Source organism: Hibiscus syriacus, unplaced genomic scaffold (genome assembly GCF_006381635.1).
Source record: "Hibiscus syriacus cultivar Baekdansim isolate YM2019G1 unplaced genomic scaffold, ASM638163v2 tig00110858_pilon, whole genome shotgun sequence".
Taxonomy (NCBI): Eukaryota; Viridiplantae; Streptophyta; class Magnoliopsida; order Malvales; family Malvaceae; genus Hibiscus; species Hibiscus syriacus.
The window spans coordinates 1,412,235-1,428,203 of NW_024062890.1; the positions used below are offsets into that span (position 1 = coordinate 1,412,235).

The window sequence follows — 15,969 nt, forward strand, 5'->3', positions numbered from 1 at the left end:
CAAAAAGGCAAACTGACCAGCTTTCAAGGTTTGGCTCTTATGAGACTATGGCTGGCCCCCATTCCATTCTCTGGCTACGACGAATATGTTTCTTGTGAAAAAGGGTAAATTTCATATTTAGTACTTAAACTATTAGTTTTATTTTGTTTTACTATATAATTTTTATTTATTTTAAAATAATACCTAATGTTTACATTTTATTTTATTTTTATACCTCACCGTTAAAAAATTAGCGGACCTTTATCTTATGACACTTTTTATTGGTAAATTACATCATTAACTTGCTGCAAAGAGAAGCTTCGAGTGAAAGATACACCCCTTGCATCTGCTTCTAAGAGTGAGACAACCTCCAAAGGTGGATAATCGAAGATAATCAAGTCCACCTCGCCATTACATCCCATCTTAGAGAGCGCATCAACATAAAAATTATCTTTATGATATGTATGATGGAAAGATAACTTCCAATTGCAAGCTTTCAAGTTCTGAATATCCTCAATAATGACACCCAATGGATGTAAGGAGGCGTCGTCAGAATTAAGGAGTTGAAAGGACTAGCTTAGCATCAACTTCACACACGATATTGTCATAAGCATACTTCCACGCAATGGACAGTCCCGTTCTAATGGCGTAGAGTTCCCCTGCCATACTCAAACAAAATCCCAAATGCGAAGCAAAACCAAGGATCCACTCACCTGTTTCGTTTCTCAAGAGACCACCCGCTCCTGCAATACCAGGATTTCCTTGACTTGCATCATCCTTGTTCAGTTTTAGAAGACCATTTCGAAGAGATAACCAAGCAACAAGAGCAATGGGTTTCGAAGTACATCCATTATTGTATTTCACCCTCAAGACTTCCTTTGTTAAAGAATTAATTTTGTGCCATTAATTGCACTCATCATAAACATAGCTTTCAAATAATATACACAAACTGGGTCACCCATCTTTGAGATTTAGTTTTAAAGAGAAATTTATTTTATTTAAATATATAATCCTTTTATATGAAGATACTATGTTAAGAAATGTTTGAAATACAAAAATAATATTAGAGAAGAAAAAATAGAAATGAATGATTATGATTCAAGATATTGAGATGTTAAAAAAAGTATATCTTTATTTATTGTAGTTTATTTGTCTAAAGACTGTCCAAAAACTCTCAATTATTTGATAATAAACGTTTGCACCTCTGTATATGCAATGTTCAAACTTGGAATATCAAGGGACAACAACAATCTCTTCTCACTTGGTTGGTGTTAATTAATTTTAATATTTAAATATATATATCTATATAGTTTGGTTTAGTAATTATATTAATTTAATTATAATTAATTATATAAAAATGATTAAATAAATATTTTTTGGTATAACGATCAATATCTAATCTATTAATCTTGATCCGGTACTACAGAGGTTTTATGTGAGGTGATCCTCCTAACCCAATTTGCTCCATACACAAACGATATGATTCAAGTCTCTGACCTTATTTAAAATATCTAATACCACGTTTCACTAGTCCAACTGATGATCGATAATAATTATATAAATATTTATACATGTTTTTTCTTTTTATGTTTTCATGTGTCGCATACACAATTAAAATCCATTATCATCAAATTAATTCACAATATAAGCCGAAGGCCGAATACAAATGGCCAAAACCCGTTCAGCATACAATCCATTACAAAACCCGTTCAGCACACAATCTATTACAAAACCCGTTCAGCACACAATCCATTACAAAACCCACTACTAGCCCATCTATCAAAGAACTTAACACTAACCCAAAATTCATTAACCCGTTAACCACTGCCCAAATATCCAACCGAAACATATCCTTGACCCTTCACCCATTACAATTGGCCCAAATCCAATACAACATATTTGAAATGATCCGTAACATGGCTCAAGAAAAGTTGCATGGCTTTTCCATTACAAATTTCACTAATCGATTTGCAGAAGAACAATTGTGTATTTCAGGCATCAAGAAGATCAATTACTCGGTTTGCAGCCGATATGAAGTCCAAACAGTATTCACTAACTTTTTGGTCCAATTCTGGTTTCAGAGCATATTATACTTAAATTTTAGGAATTACGGACTCATTTCTGATAGGTACCTATTGATGTTTTCAAAAGAAATATGGATGAAGATGCTGCCAAGGTTGTGGCTGGTTTGGCTCCAAAGGTTGCTGATAGAAATGGCTATATTGTGCAAGTGAAGAAACTATATAAGCTTTTCTATGAATCTGATTGCACATTGATGGAAGTGAGTATGGTGTTCTTTGTTTGGCTACATTTTACTCTTAACTATTTCATATGTTATTACTCATCTTATATGGATTTCTGCTTTTCTTAAGTTCATCTCCGTCTGAACTGGTTGATGTTGTCACAGATCATTTTATATTCCGATAACTTCTGGACATGTCTGTATGTTGTTTCTGCTGCTGTTCATGCATTTCTGGCATCACTGGTTCTTGCTGTAGAGTTATTAGCTTGATGGAAAATTTGGTTTCAGACAGCTGCTACAATAACTGTAGAGTATTTGTTTTTGTCCAAAATAGTAGAACATGTTTTGCTTTTAATTGGTAGATGATGTTTGAGGGGTGGTTGAAGCATTTTGACTTCTGACGAGAAAGTGAAAGCAATTTTGGTTCAAGATGAAGGGAAAAAAAACTCAAGGCGTTTTGGTTCATAGGACGTAAGACTAGGTTTAGAAAATAAAATTATTGAAATATAATATTATTTGACAATTGAGAATATTTGATTGATATGAATGTAAGATATTAATGTTTAATCGATAATATATATGATTGTTAAAATTCATATTTTATCAAATTATCAATGTAATATGTTTTCTTTTTAACAAGTTGAATTCTCAATATTAATGTAAAAATATTTATATGAAAATTTGTAGAATATATATATTATATGAAAATGCAATTTTTTTCAAAATTAATGATTAAAATAAGATAGACCAAAACTAAAAGGACCATAAATGTAGTTTACCAAGAAATTGATTCTTTCTGTTTCCAAGTCAGGACTTTGTTTCCACTGATTCACTCCAACATGTAACCGCGAGGTAAAAGAACTAGACGCCAAGACAAATTCTGGATGAGTGATAAAGAAAATCGAGTAGGGAAGTTAAAAGGCAGGAAAAGAAAAGGGAGCCCACAAAGCGCAGAACCTCACCAGAAATGGCGTTGGCAATTCGCATGCACTGCCATTTCCGGAAACAATCTTCCGTACATCAGATGTTGTCTAAATCGACTAGAATATTGACACGTAGAAATGCATGCCTCTATTCTCGTCTTTCAATGATATCTCTTTCATTGGACATTATAACAGTAAGTCGGCGGCTGCGGCGCCTCACTGCCGGCTCCCTGCGGCTAACTTTTTCCCCAGGTTTTTCTGCCGGCTTCTCTTCAGCTAAACCCAAAAAGAAAAGAAAAGAAAGGAAATTTATTTTTCTCTTCTCTTATATTTAATTTAAATGTAATGGAGATTTTATATTATTTCCAATTTTAAATTCTTGTATTTTATTTTGATCATCTAATTATTTTTTCAATGAGTTTTTATTATAAAAAAAGGTTTCGTGTTCAACCATTAAGTTAAAGACGTATTATAATTTTATGAAAATTTATATTTAAATGTATAAAGTAAAGTAAAAAAATTAAGAATTTACTCGAATTTTGACCTTGTATAAATTCTGATAATCAAAGTAGTGATGTTAATTTAATTCATGAGATTTCTAAGGTTGAAAATAGTGAAGGAGTTAGAAAATTACCTTCTTTAGAGTAAGCAAACAGTATTCCAACCATACAAAGATTCTTCTTATTACAATTTGTGGAGATTTAAGTGAAATAGACTTATTACCAATTCACATGACTCGTAAAATATAAGGATTTCTCTAATCTTTCTTACGCCATTCATAACAATTTTAAACCTGTATTTAATTTCAAATAAGAATTAATTTGAGATTACAATATAATTAGAGAGACGTTGACGATTGATCAGACTTATATTTCGATAGAGTTGAACGATTAATCATGTTAACGTGTTATTACATTATTAGAAGTGTTATAGGATGTTTATGTATATGTGTATTAAAAGAGTACCATCATACTAATATAATCTTATTATAATTTGTATTACTCTATAAGTATGCAACTTATTGTTGCATACATTTCAATTGTTAGTATAAAGTATGATTACATATATTGTTATGATTATTGCCAAAGTAGTTTTATAGAGGTGTCATTCAATGGTATTCATGGTTAAAATTATTTCATTAAACTATCTAAGCTATGTATATACTTTAGCTATATTTTGCATGAACTTAAATGGACAATTTAAAGATTATTTGATTGTTATGATGCCGTGTGTGGTCATGCTTTTGTGACGTATAGAAGTATGTTGTTAATAGAGGTGTAAATGAAATGAGCTTGAACGAATAAAGTTATGTTCATGCTTGTTTATTAGTTTTTGAAGGTGTTTATGTTCTATTCATCTTCGTTTAGTTTTTTAATATTGTGTTCATGTCCGTTTATTTATTGTTCGCGAACGTATTCTTTTAATGTTCGTGAACATTTTCATTTTTATGTTAACGAACATATTCATTTAATATTACCGAGCATGTTCAATTAGAGTTCATGAGCATGATAGTTTAGTGTTCGTCTATATGTTTGATTTTTTTAGTTTCACACTTTTATTTGCACGCTAAAGAAAATGGTAAAATTATGCTAATAATGCTTAAACTTCTTCAAATTCACATTTTAAAATTTAACTTTTACCATATGTTCAATTTAGTCCATACCTTCTTCAATATTTAAAATATAAAAAATAAAATGAAAAGAAGAACCAGATAAACAAGTTTGTTCATGAACGTAAATGAACTAGTCGATAAACGAGCTTGTTCGTGAACATAAATGAACCGAACACATATATGATCATGTCCGTTTGTTTATTAAATGAACATAATTTTTTTCATACTTGTTTATTTAGCTTAACAAATGAACATAAACAAATGTTATATAAACATTTCACTAACAATTCACCGAATGAACTGTTCATTTACACCCCCTAGTTGTTAATAATAAGAAATAAGGTTGTAATGTATGTTCTAATCCATGGGAAAGAAGACGTATAAGTAAATAAACATGATGTGCAAATGATAATTGAGCCAAGTGATGATAACTATATGCTGTGAAACAAACATGGTATATTGCTTAAATGGTAAGGATATGACTTGTATGTCGTACTATGAAGAACATGATAAGTTGATAGGTGAATATGTCTAATTCATAATGGTGATAATGCTTGATGAAGTATAGTTGATGTGTATCTATAATGATCTTAATGGATCATATGTGTTTATATCATTTTAAAATATACTATAATATAGGTTGCTTATGGTTTGGATCAAATTTGATAGATTTTAAGTATGTTTAAGAGAGATTTTGATTATTAGATGCATTTGATATGAGTATTGTATATGTGGTATCAATGTCAAATCAATATAAGATATCAATACTTCTTATTAGAGTATTAATATCATAGGCCAAATTCAAATTACAATATACAATTTAATTAATTGTGTTTAAATATAACATTTTAAACGTGAGATGCTTTCACATGCATTGCTATTGTCATATGTATTTATGCAAACATATGTCATTAGAATATATATATATATATATATATATATAAAGGTTTATAAAATATTTTATTTTATTGTTGCTATATATATATATATATATATAAAGATTAGCCTGTCAAATTACGTTTTATAGATACTTCCCGAGTTTTCGTTTCTTTGTATTATTGTGGTTTAGGTACAAAAAGATAAGGGATAAAAATTCCACATTCCTTTGGTTTTTCTTTTTTCTCCTCCGTTTTCACTTTTCAGTCTCAGGAAAAATAAACGTGTAAGCCCAGAAGCAAAATGACTCTTCTTTCCATTTTCAAGTTCCTGTTTTTATTCACTTTCATGTCCATTTTAGTTACTATTTCATTGCAACAGGAGCACACTGTCCTCAACTCGGCCGAGCAGGAGTCGGTTTACCGAGTTCTCTCCTCCATCAACTCAGACATCCCCTAGCGGACTCTCTTCCCCGACGACATCTGTTCCTACCCTCCCCACGGCGTCGTTTGCGATTATTTCTTGGATCCCACAACGAAAAACGTTACGGTTCACATCAAAGAACTGAGTTTTGGATACCTTTCGGATTATACGCCGAACCCTCCTTGCTATTCGAACTCCACTTTTAGCCCTCTCATCTTCAGTTCCTTCAAACATCTACGCAAGCTTTTGTTCTATCAATGCTTCACCCTGTTAGATTTGTCTAGAAATTAAGTTGACAAGTTGGAAATTTCATCTTGGTTGGTGGCCAACTTTTTGGAAATTTCATCTTGGTTGGTGGCCAAACTTTGAACATGTGAATTTCATATTTGGTGGCTAACTTGTACACATTGAAAAATTCTTTGGTAGGTGGCCAAACTTTGAACATATTGTTCTTGAAACTCAACAATTGGTATCAGAGCTTCGGTTGAGGTTATCCTGGTGGTTCCGTTGCTGAAAAGATATCGTTCGTGATATTGAATATTGTTCGTTAGAATTAAAATGCCAAAATATGGATCAGTTGAGATATCAAGCTCTTCATCTGGACCGGTGAGGAGGGTGATGTCAAATGCAAATTTCTCGGTGGAGTTGTTCGATGGATCCGGTCATTTTGGCATGTGGCAAGGCGAGGTGTTAGACGCTTTATTCCAACAAGGTCTAGACATCGCCATTGAGGAAGAAAAGCCCGAATATATGGAAAAGAAAGAATGAGGAACAATCAATCATTTGGTGTGCAACACGATTTGATCTTGTCTTTCCAGGGAGCAGAAGTATGGCTACAAGAACGAGACTTCTGCAAGTAAGATGTGGAAAGCTTTGGAGGAAAAATTCCTGAAGAAAAGCTCTCAGAATCGTCTCCACATGAAGAAAAGATTGTTCAGATTTGATTATCAACCAGGCACCAGTATGAATGAACACATCACTGCGTTCAATGAGCTAGTGGAAGACTTATTGGGCATGGATGAAACCTTCAAAGATGAAGATTTGGCTTTGATGTTGTTGTCATCTCTTCCAGATGAATTTGAGCACCTTGAGACAACGTTACTTCATGGTAAGGATAATGTTACCCTTAAAGATGTAACTGATGCTTTGTATAGTTATGAACTCAGGAAGAAAACCAAGAATGAGAGCAAGTACGAAGCAGCAGAGGCCATGGTGGCAAGAGGTCGCTCGAAAAGTCAAACGCCAAAGTGGAGAGGGAGATCAAAGTCGAAGTCCAGACTGGGAAAAAATGAATGTGCCTTTTGTCATGAGAAAGGCCATTGGAAGAAAGATTGTCCGAAGCTGAAGAAGAAAGGAAAAGCTGCTCCAGATGCATGTGTTGCAGAGCATGATGCACATGACTCTGACATATCATTGGCTGCTTCATCAACAACATTCCATTCCGATGAGTGGATATTAGATTCGGGTTGCACCTATCATATGTCCCCTAATCGGGAGTGGTTCTTCGATTTAGTGGAACTAAATGCAGGAGTTGTTTATATGGGCAATGACAATGCCTGTAAAACTGTTGGGATAGGTTCAATTCGATTGAAGAATCAAGATAGATCAACCAGAGTTCTAACGGATGTCCGATACGTGCCCAGTTTGAAGAAAAATCTCATCTCGTTGGGAGCCTTAGAATCCAAAGGCTCAGTAGTCACTATGAGAGATGGAGTTTTAAAAGTCACATATGGCGCACTTGTGATGATGAAGGGCATCAAGAAAAATAATTTGTATTACTACCAAGGTAGTACAATTATTGGAGCAGTTGCAGCAGCTTCCGGAGGTGATGATTTGGACGCAACCCAGTTGTGGCATATGCGGTTGGGACATGCTGGAGAGAAATCCTTGCAAATTATGGCAAAGAAAGGATTGTTGAAAGGTGCAAAGGCTTGCAAATTGAACTTTTGCGAGCATTGTGTTCTAGGAAAGCAGAAGAGAGTGAAGTTTGGCACCACTATACATAATACAAAAGGTATTGTAGATTATATTCACTCAGATGTATGGGGTCCTTCAAAGACATCGTCTTTGGGAGGAAACCATTATTTTGTAACTTTTGTAGATGACTTTTCCAGAAGAGTTTGGGTGTATCTGATGAAGTCTAAAGATGAAGTGCTTCAAATTTTCCTGAAATGGAAAAATATGATCGAGAACCAAACTGGTAGAAAGATCAAACGTCTTAGGACGAACAATGGAGGGGAATATAAAAGTGACCCATTCTTTTACGTTTGCCATGAGTATGGTATTGTTCGACACTTCACTGTTAGACATACACCACAACAGAATGGGGTGGCAGAGCGTATGAATCGAACACTATTGGAGAAAGTTCAATGTATGTTGTCTAATGCTGGCTGAGGCAAGGCATTTTGGGCTGAGGCTGTGACATATGCTGGCCATCTCATTAATCGTCTGCCGTTATCAGCGATAGGAGGAAAAACACTATTGGAGGTATGGTCTAGAAAACCTGCTACTGATTATGATTCCTTACATGTATTTGGATCCACTGCTTATTATCATGTGAAAGAATCCTAGCTTGATCCGAGAGCAAAGAAGGCTCTCTTTATGGGAATCACCCATGGAGTGAAGGGATTCCGCCTTTGGTGTTTAGACACCAAGAAGATAATTTGTAGCAGAGATGTTACCTTTGATGAATCTGCCCTAGTAAAGAAGGTAACAAGTGAAGCTGTCCAGACAAGTAGTACTCCGCAGCAGGTGGAGCATACTCCAAAACAGGTGGAGTTTCAGCAGATGATGATCCCAGAAGTTGATGCAGCTGATTCTTCAACTCCAATAGAAGAATCAGAAGATGAAGAGGTTCAAATCCAAGAACCATTGGAGACACCAGAAACACTTGCAGTTACAAGGCCAAGGAGAGAAATTCGTAGACCTGCTCGATTTGTTGATATGGTGGCTTATGCTCTTCCAGTTGTTGATGATGATATCCCTATCACTTACCAAGAAGCAATACAAAGCTTGGAAAGTGATAAGTGGAAAAGTGCCATGGATGAAGAAATGCAATCTCTCCAAAAGAACGACACTTGGAAACTGGCACAATTACCGAAAGGTAAAAGAGCCATTGGATGCAAGTGGGTATTTGTAAAGAAAGATGGATCTCATAACAAGAAAGATGTTCGCTACAAGGCACGGTTGGTAGCTAAAGGCTACGCTCAAAAGGAGGGAATCGACTACAATGAAGTATTTTCCCCTGTTGTGAAGCATTCCTCCAGTAGAATATTGTTGGCCTTGGTAGCACAGTTGAATTTGGAGCTAGCTCAACTTGATGTAAAGACGACTTTCTTGAACGGTGATTTAGAAGAGGAGATCTATATGACACAGCCAGAAGGATACAAAGATGGTGGTTGTGAGAAATAGGTTTGTAAGCTGAACAAATCGCTATATGGATTGAAGCAATCTCCGAGGCAGTGGTACAAGCGATTTGATAGCTTTATGAGGAGGCAAAAGTATACTAGAAGCAAATATGATCATTGTGTGTATTTGCAAAAGCTCAAAGATGGATCTTTCATTTATCTTCTCTTCTACGTTGACGATATGTTGATCGCTTCGAAGAGCCAAAAGGAGATAGACAAATTAAAGGCTCAGTTGAATCAAGAGTTTGAGATGAAAGATCTAGGTGAGGCCAAGAAGATTCTTGGTATGGAGATAAGCAGAGATAGACAGAGAGGGAAGCTTTGTTTAACACAGAAGCAGTATCTGAGAAAGGTATTACAATGTTTTAGCATGAATGAAAATACCAAACATGTAAGTATTCCATTGGCTTCTCATTTGAAACTTAGTTCTCAATTATCTCCTAAAACTAACGAAGAACGAGTGTATATGGCAAAAGTTCCATATGCTAATGCAGTTGGGAGCTTGATGTATGCAATGGTGTGTACACGTATTGACATTTCACAAGCAGTTGGAGTTGTGAGCAGATACATGCATAATCCTGGAGAAGGACATTGGCAAGCTGTGAAATGGTTTCTACGGTATCTCCAACAAACCATGGATGTTGGTTTAGTTTTTGAACAGGATGAAGCACTTGGTCAGTGTATGGTTGGATATGTTGATTCCGATTATGCTGGTGATTTGGATAAGCGTCGATCAACCATTGGGTATTTGTTTACTCTTGCTAAAGCCCCAGTAAGTTGGAAGTCTACATTGCAATCTACGGTGGCCTTGTCTACTACAGAGGCAGAATACATGGCAGTTTCAGAGGCTGTAAAGGAAACAATTTGACTTAACGGGTTGATGGAAGACTTGGGAGTTGTTCAAAGTCACATTGGTCTCTATTGTGACAGTCAGAGCGCTATTCACTTAGCGAAAAATCAAGTCTACCATTCAAGGACTAAGCATATCGACGTGAGGTATCACTTTGTGCGGGAGATCTTTGAAGAAGGAAAAATTCTACTTCAGAAAATTGCGACATCAGAAAATCCTGCAGATATGATGACCAAGGTGGTAACAATAATCAAGTTCAATCATTGTTTGAACTTGATTAACATCCTGAAAGTATGAACACCTTCGGGTGTGTGGCGTTTGTGAGCGCAATTAGAGGCACTACAAATTTGGGAGTTGAAGAAGTTGAGTAGGCTTGGTAATTTCAAGCCAAGATGGAGATTTGTTAGATTTGTCTAGAAATTAAGTTCACAAGTTAGAAATTTCATTTTGGTTGATGGCCAATTTATTGGAAATTTCATCTTGGTTGGTGGCCAAACTTTGAACATGTGAATTTCATATTTGGTAGCTAACTTGTACACATTGAAAAATTATTTGGTAGGTGGCCAAACTTTAAACATATTATTCTTGAAACTCAAGACACCCAAACACACCCAAACTCATGTTTTTGCCCCCGAGATTCCCACTACTTTCGGGTCCTTTCTCGAAGAGCTTGTCTTTATAAACAACCCAGCTTTTGTTGGTCCTCTTAGTGGCATCATCCGAAATTTCACGAGGTTGAGGAGACTGGTTTTAACAGGTAATGGAGTTTATGAGAATATCCCGGATGGGATCGGTGAGTTGGTTACTCTTGAAGAGATTACACTATCCAGAAACAAGCTTAGTGGACAGGTTTCTGCCGGTTTGTCCAAGTTGAAGAAACTTAAAGTTCTCGACTTTAGTGCCAATGATTTTCATGGAAATGTCCCTTGTGCAGTTGGTAATCTCACTCAGCTTTTGAAGCTGGACTTGAGTTCGAATGGGTTTTCTGGTAAAATCCCAGAGAGTCTGGGTAACTTACAGGATTTGGATTTCTTGGATTTGAGTTTTAACAGTTTTGGTAACTTTGGGGTTCCTTTGTTTCTTGCTGAAATGCCAAGGTTGAAAGATGTGTATTTGAGTGGGAATTTACTTGGTGGGGAGATTCCAGAGATATGGGAAAAGCTTGGGAGTATTTTGAGGATAGGGTTTTCTGGTATGGGACTGGTTGGGAAAATTCCAGCTTCCATGGGAATGCATTTGAGGAACTTATGTTATTTAAGACTTGATAACAACAGGCTTTAAGGGAAAGTGCCTGAGGAGTTTGGGTGCTTGGAGTTTGTCAGTGAACTCAATTTGGAAAACAACAATCTGAGTGGAAGGGTTCCTTTCTCTGCTAAAATTGGTGAAAAATTAAGGTTAAAGGGTAATCCAGAACTGTGCGTTGATGCGAAATTAAGCCATGGTAAAAGCATTGGCAGTAGCTCCAGGGTATTGAAGAAATGCAGCAAACCAGACATCCCCAACGCTGTCATCCTCAATGGTGGTTCTAATACAGGGCTGTTAGCTTCTCCTTTTCATGTAATGTTGCTGTTTTGGGGGCTTTTGATAGTTTTAGTTTGATTGTTTATTATCAACTGAAAGAAAAAGAAGAAGAAAAAAACACTGATAGATCTTACAGAAACAAGCTAATAGGAATTTTGTATTGCAGTGGGTTTATGTAATTACTCTCTTCTCTGTTCAGTTTTTGCCCGTTAATCAAACGACAAGCTAGTAGTGCAGACATGAATCTCATCCACTATCATCCATTCAAAAGAAGAAATCAATTTATAATAATGCCTTGGTCATCAGTCTGATCTAATTGACGGTCCATTTTCATCCATTGAAAGCTGAATCACTTAATCAGTTCCAAGTTTCAACCATTAATTCCAATGGAGCTCTTTACGTCTTAAAAGGTTCGGTTTCCTCAAAAATGAGAAAAGAAACAAAACAAGAAAAAAAGAAAAGAATTTGGTTTCTACTAAAGCAAATGGGAGTCTAGCTAGTAGCTATCGGTGTTCTACAGTGTACAACCAAAAACAAACAATGGGCACCAACGTTTAATAATTTCCCCTCAGAATTCCCCTTCAAAACCTGAACCAGTACTTAGTTGTTCCTCTTGGATTCCAGCCACAGACCCTGACTCGGATCCAGTATCCATGTCCCTGGTCTTGGACCGCCTGGAGGATCCCTCGATGCTATCTTTTGACTTGTTTCGTCGACTACTTCTTCTGGCTGTCCGAGTCAATCGAATCCTTTGGTTCCTTTGGCTTTTTCTTAGGCTTTGTGGTGCTATCTGAAGTTTCCTTTGAAGAATTGGTCTTGGAACTCTTCTTTGGATTCTTAGGCTTATCTGATTTTTCCTTCCCTCTAGACTCTCCAGTAGGACCATTTCTAGTTGAAGATGAACCACGTTTTGATGATTTAGGCACGTCTGCCGTCTCTGTTGCTGGTAAGCTTTGATCCCTAAAACCATCTCGGCTAATCACATCTGTAAAAGAAATGCTAGTCAACATAAATGAAGCCGATTCGATAAAAATATTCAAACTTGATGATGATCGGAATCGGGACCTCGAGAGACTGATTTCCTAGGATCTTCCTCCCGAGCTTCTCCATTATTGGCAGGAGATGATTTAAACTCATTCATCTGCGTATAAAAATGAAAGCCAGAATTCACTCCCAATATGAATCATGGCTTGCTTTTACTTGGGGCAATGTTAATTCTTTTGATCATTGAAAACAAAAAGATGAACACAACTTTTCATAATCATAGTAATAATATGATGGTAGTTCTTTCAATATACCCAGCTGGGTGCAGATTTTACTTCTGATGGACCATCCCATCCTATATGAGCCACATGCTTCACATCTGTTGGCAGACCAATCTGCATTTCAGGCTCTTTTTCATTTTCTGCCAAAAAAAAACCAACAACAACAACAACAACAAAAGTTCACACATTTTCACTGTTATTAACAAGAGAAAACCAAACCAATGACGTTCATGTTTTTCTATCAAAAACCCAGTTTTCTTTCTGCAACACCCATTTTGGGTAAATTTTGGCAAGAGATGGGATTGCATACCAAATATTTCAGAAATGTATCTAAGGCCTTTTAACAGGCCTTTCATCTTATTGTTTGAAGATGCCATCTTGGAAGGCTTTGTTTGATCCTAAACTGAAACAGCCTCTTTAAAATTTGATTAGCTTCGAAGATGAAAGAAGAACAAAACTTTGTGTGATGCAAAAACAGAGACATTTTGCATCAACTCATGCCTGCAACATTTAGATCAAATCTCCCCCCCCCTTTTTTTCTCAAGAAACGGGAATCAATTTTAAAGTCAAAAGAAAAATGATAATATTGGTCGAAAATTTAGGTATGGATATGAACGATTAGGAAGACATAATGAGTTTTGTGTTTTCTTTTTCTCGTGCAAATACTAATATTAGGAAGGTTTTAACCAACTGTCTTATTTAGTAAGAACGTATAGAGCATTGGGGTTATTATTATCATTATCGTGTGTATTCTTGCTTTATTTATCATTTTTATTTTTTTGACACTATAGATGGAAAGAATAGGAAGAAGGCTTTTAGTTCATTGTGACTTGAGATTGAATGAAGACCGTTAGTGCTAGAGTCTGAGTCCCGACGGCCATTGGAGGTTGAAAGTCTGAAGAAGAGAAGAAAAAAAGAAAAAGAGGATATGGAGAAAGGATGTAAATGATGAATGAAAAATGATCGAATGTTTTCCACTTTTATTTTAAATTTTTAATGTTATAATAATATTTTATATTAGCTCTTTTTCTAATAAAAGATATCATGATTGTCGATGTGTTAGGATTTTCGGTACAAGCTTTTTTCATTGGTCTTCTTCTTGGGTGGTATTTGTTTTCACTGTTTAAGGTCTTCAAAGCTCTTATGTATGCGCCGCACAGACCACGCGCAGACATTGGGCTTCGCAGACCATTTGTTTTTTAGAAGGCAGAAGCTCTTCTAACGTATGCGCTTCCTCTTCTTGGCGCAGACTTGGACTTATGTCTTCAAAGCTCTTCTAATCTCTTCAAAGAACTATTTTTGCTATTATTTTTTTAAAAAGTATAAAATTTCATTAAATTTAATGAATTATTAAAAAATAGTCACTATAATGTTGTAATAAATTATAAAAGTTCGATAATATAATAATTATTTTATAGTATTTAAATAAATTTATTAATAATTTTATAATCTTTTAATAAATTTAATAAGTATTTTATAATTTTTTAAATTTTATTGAAAAAAATGATCATTTGTATATAACTCAACGATATCTAATATACTTTATTTGAAAAAAATATATTAAACTTAATAAAAAATATTATACAATTAAACTTAGTAAACTTTTTTTTATACAAAAACTTAAAAAATCACGGAGACATACAATTATTAGCATTAAAAGATAAAATAAATGTTTTAATAAAAAAATATTCACACTATTGAAAAATTTGATTCTTATCATTTAATTCTCGTAAAAAACAAAAGTCTCTTTATACAGAATAAATAAATAAAAAACAAATAATATATTTTTTTTAAATAGAAAAATACTAATTGATGTATATTATATGGAGTATACATTATATATATTTTTTTAATGTTACTAGAATCGGATTGTACCACTCGATTAAATTAAGATGATTTAAATGATATTATAAAATCGAGTATTGATATATTTGTGAATCGATAATAATTGAGAATTAAAATATAATTTTTTTAACAATTACTTAAACCGAAACAAACAGATTAAATTAAAATCAAATTGATTTCATTATCGATTGATTTAATAATAATTTTTAAAATGATATATAATATTAAAACCAAAATCTAATAGTCTGTAGATGTAATAATTTATAATAATAAAATTCGTATAATATTTATTTAATATATTTTTTCAAATAAAGTGTAACACCCCCAACCCGTATCTGACACGGATACGAGTCCGAAGTGTCACATTGACTTTTCAAACATTTATTCGTATAAAATAGTGAGTAATTTAAAAACTTTTATAACATTTAACTTATTCAAAACATTTACAAAACTATTCAGAGCTTATACAATATATTCTTTTGATTACATGCCAACTAGAACTTTATATACAAAAATACATATTATTCACCTCTCTTCTGATCTGACATTCGGTAAGGAGAACTGGCATGTCTTGTTCCTCTTTACTTCTCTTTTCGCTTTCCAAACCTACGTGTGAAACAATCACACGCTAAGTCGATGACTTAGTGAGGAATATAAAACATATAATATTTCATATAACATAAAGCATACAAAAACATATATCATCATTATCATAATCTCTATCATTATCATTAAGAAACACACATAACATCATATGGTTCATGTAACACATTTCAAACCACTTACCTTTGATAACCATTTATAAACACATCGTATACATATCACATTCAGTATGTTTGTTTAATCTCTTTATTAGCCCATGTACACTAGTGAGAACTTAAGGTATGTGAGTACATTGAGGTTGTGCACACATATGCTATCACCACAGCTCGATCAATGTCCCGAAGGACCTATCCAGAGGTCATAAAGATCCTCGGTAACTATCCAGAGGTCATAAAGATCCTCGGTAACTATCCAGAGGTCATA

General features: G+C 34.5%; 2 pseudogenes; one reads left to right on the forward strand and one right to left on the reverse strand.

The window, feature by feature from the left end:
* The first annotated feature begins 5,905 nt into the window (after positions 1–5,905).
* LOC120143547 lies at positions 5,906–11,993 on the forward strand (annotated as a pseudogene).
* Positions 11,994–12,267: 274 nt separating this feature from the next.
* On the reverse strand, positions 12,268–13,553 carry LOC120143531 (annotated as a pseudogene).
* Between the last annotated feature and the right edge of the window lie 2,416 nt (positions 13,554–15,969).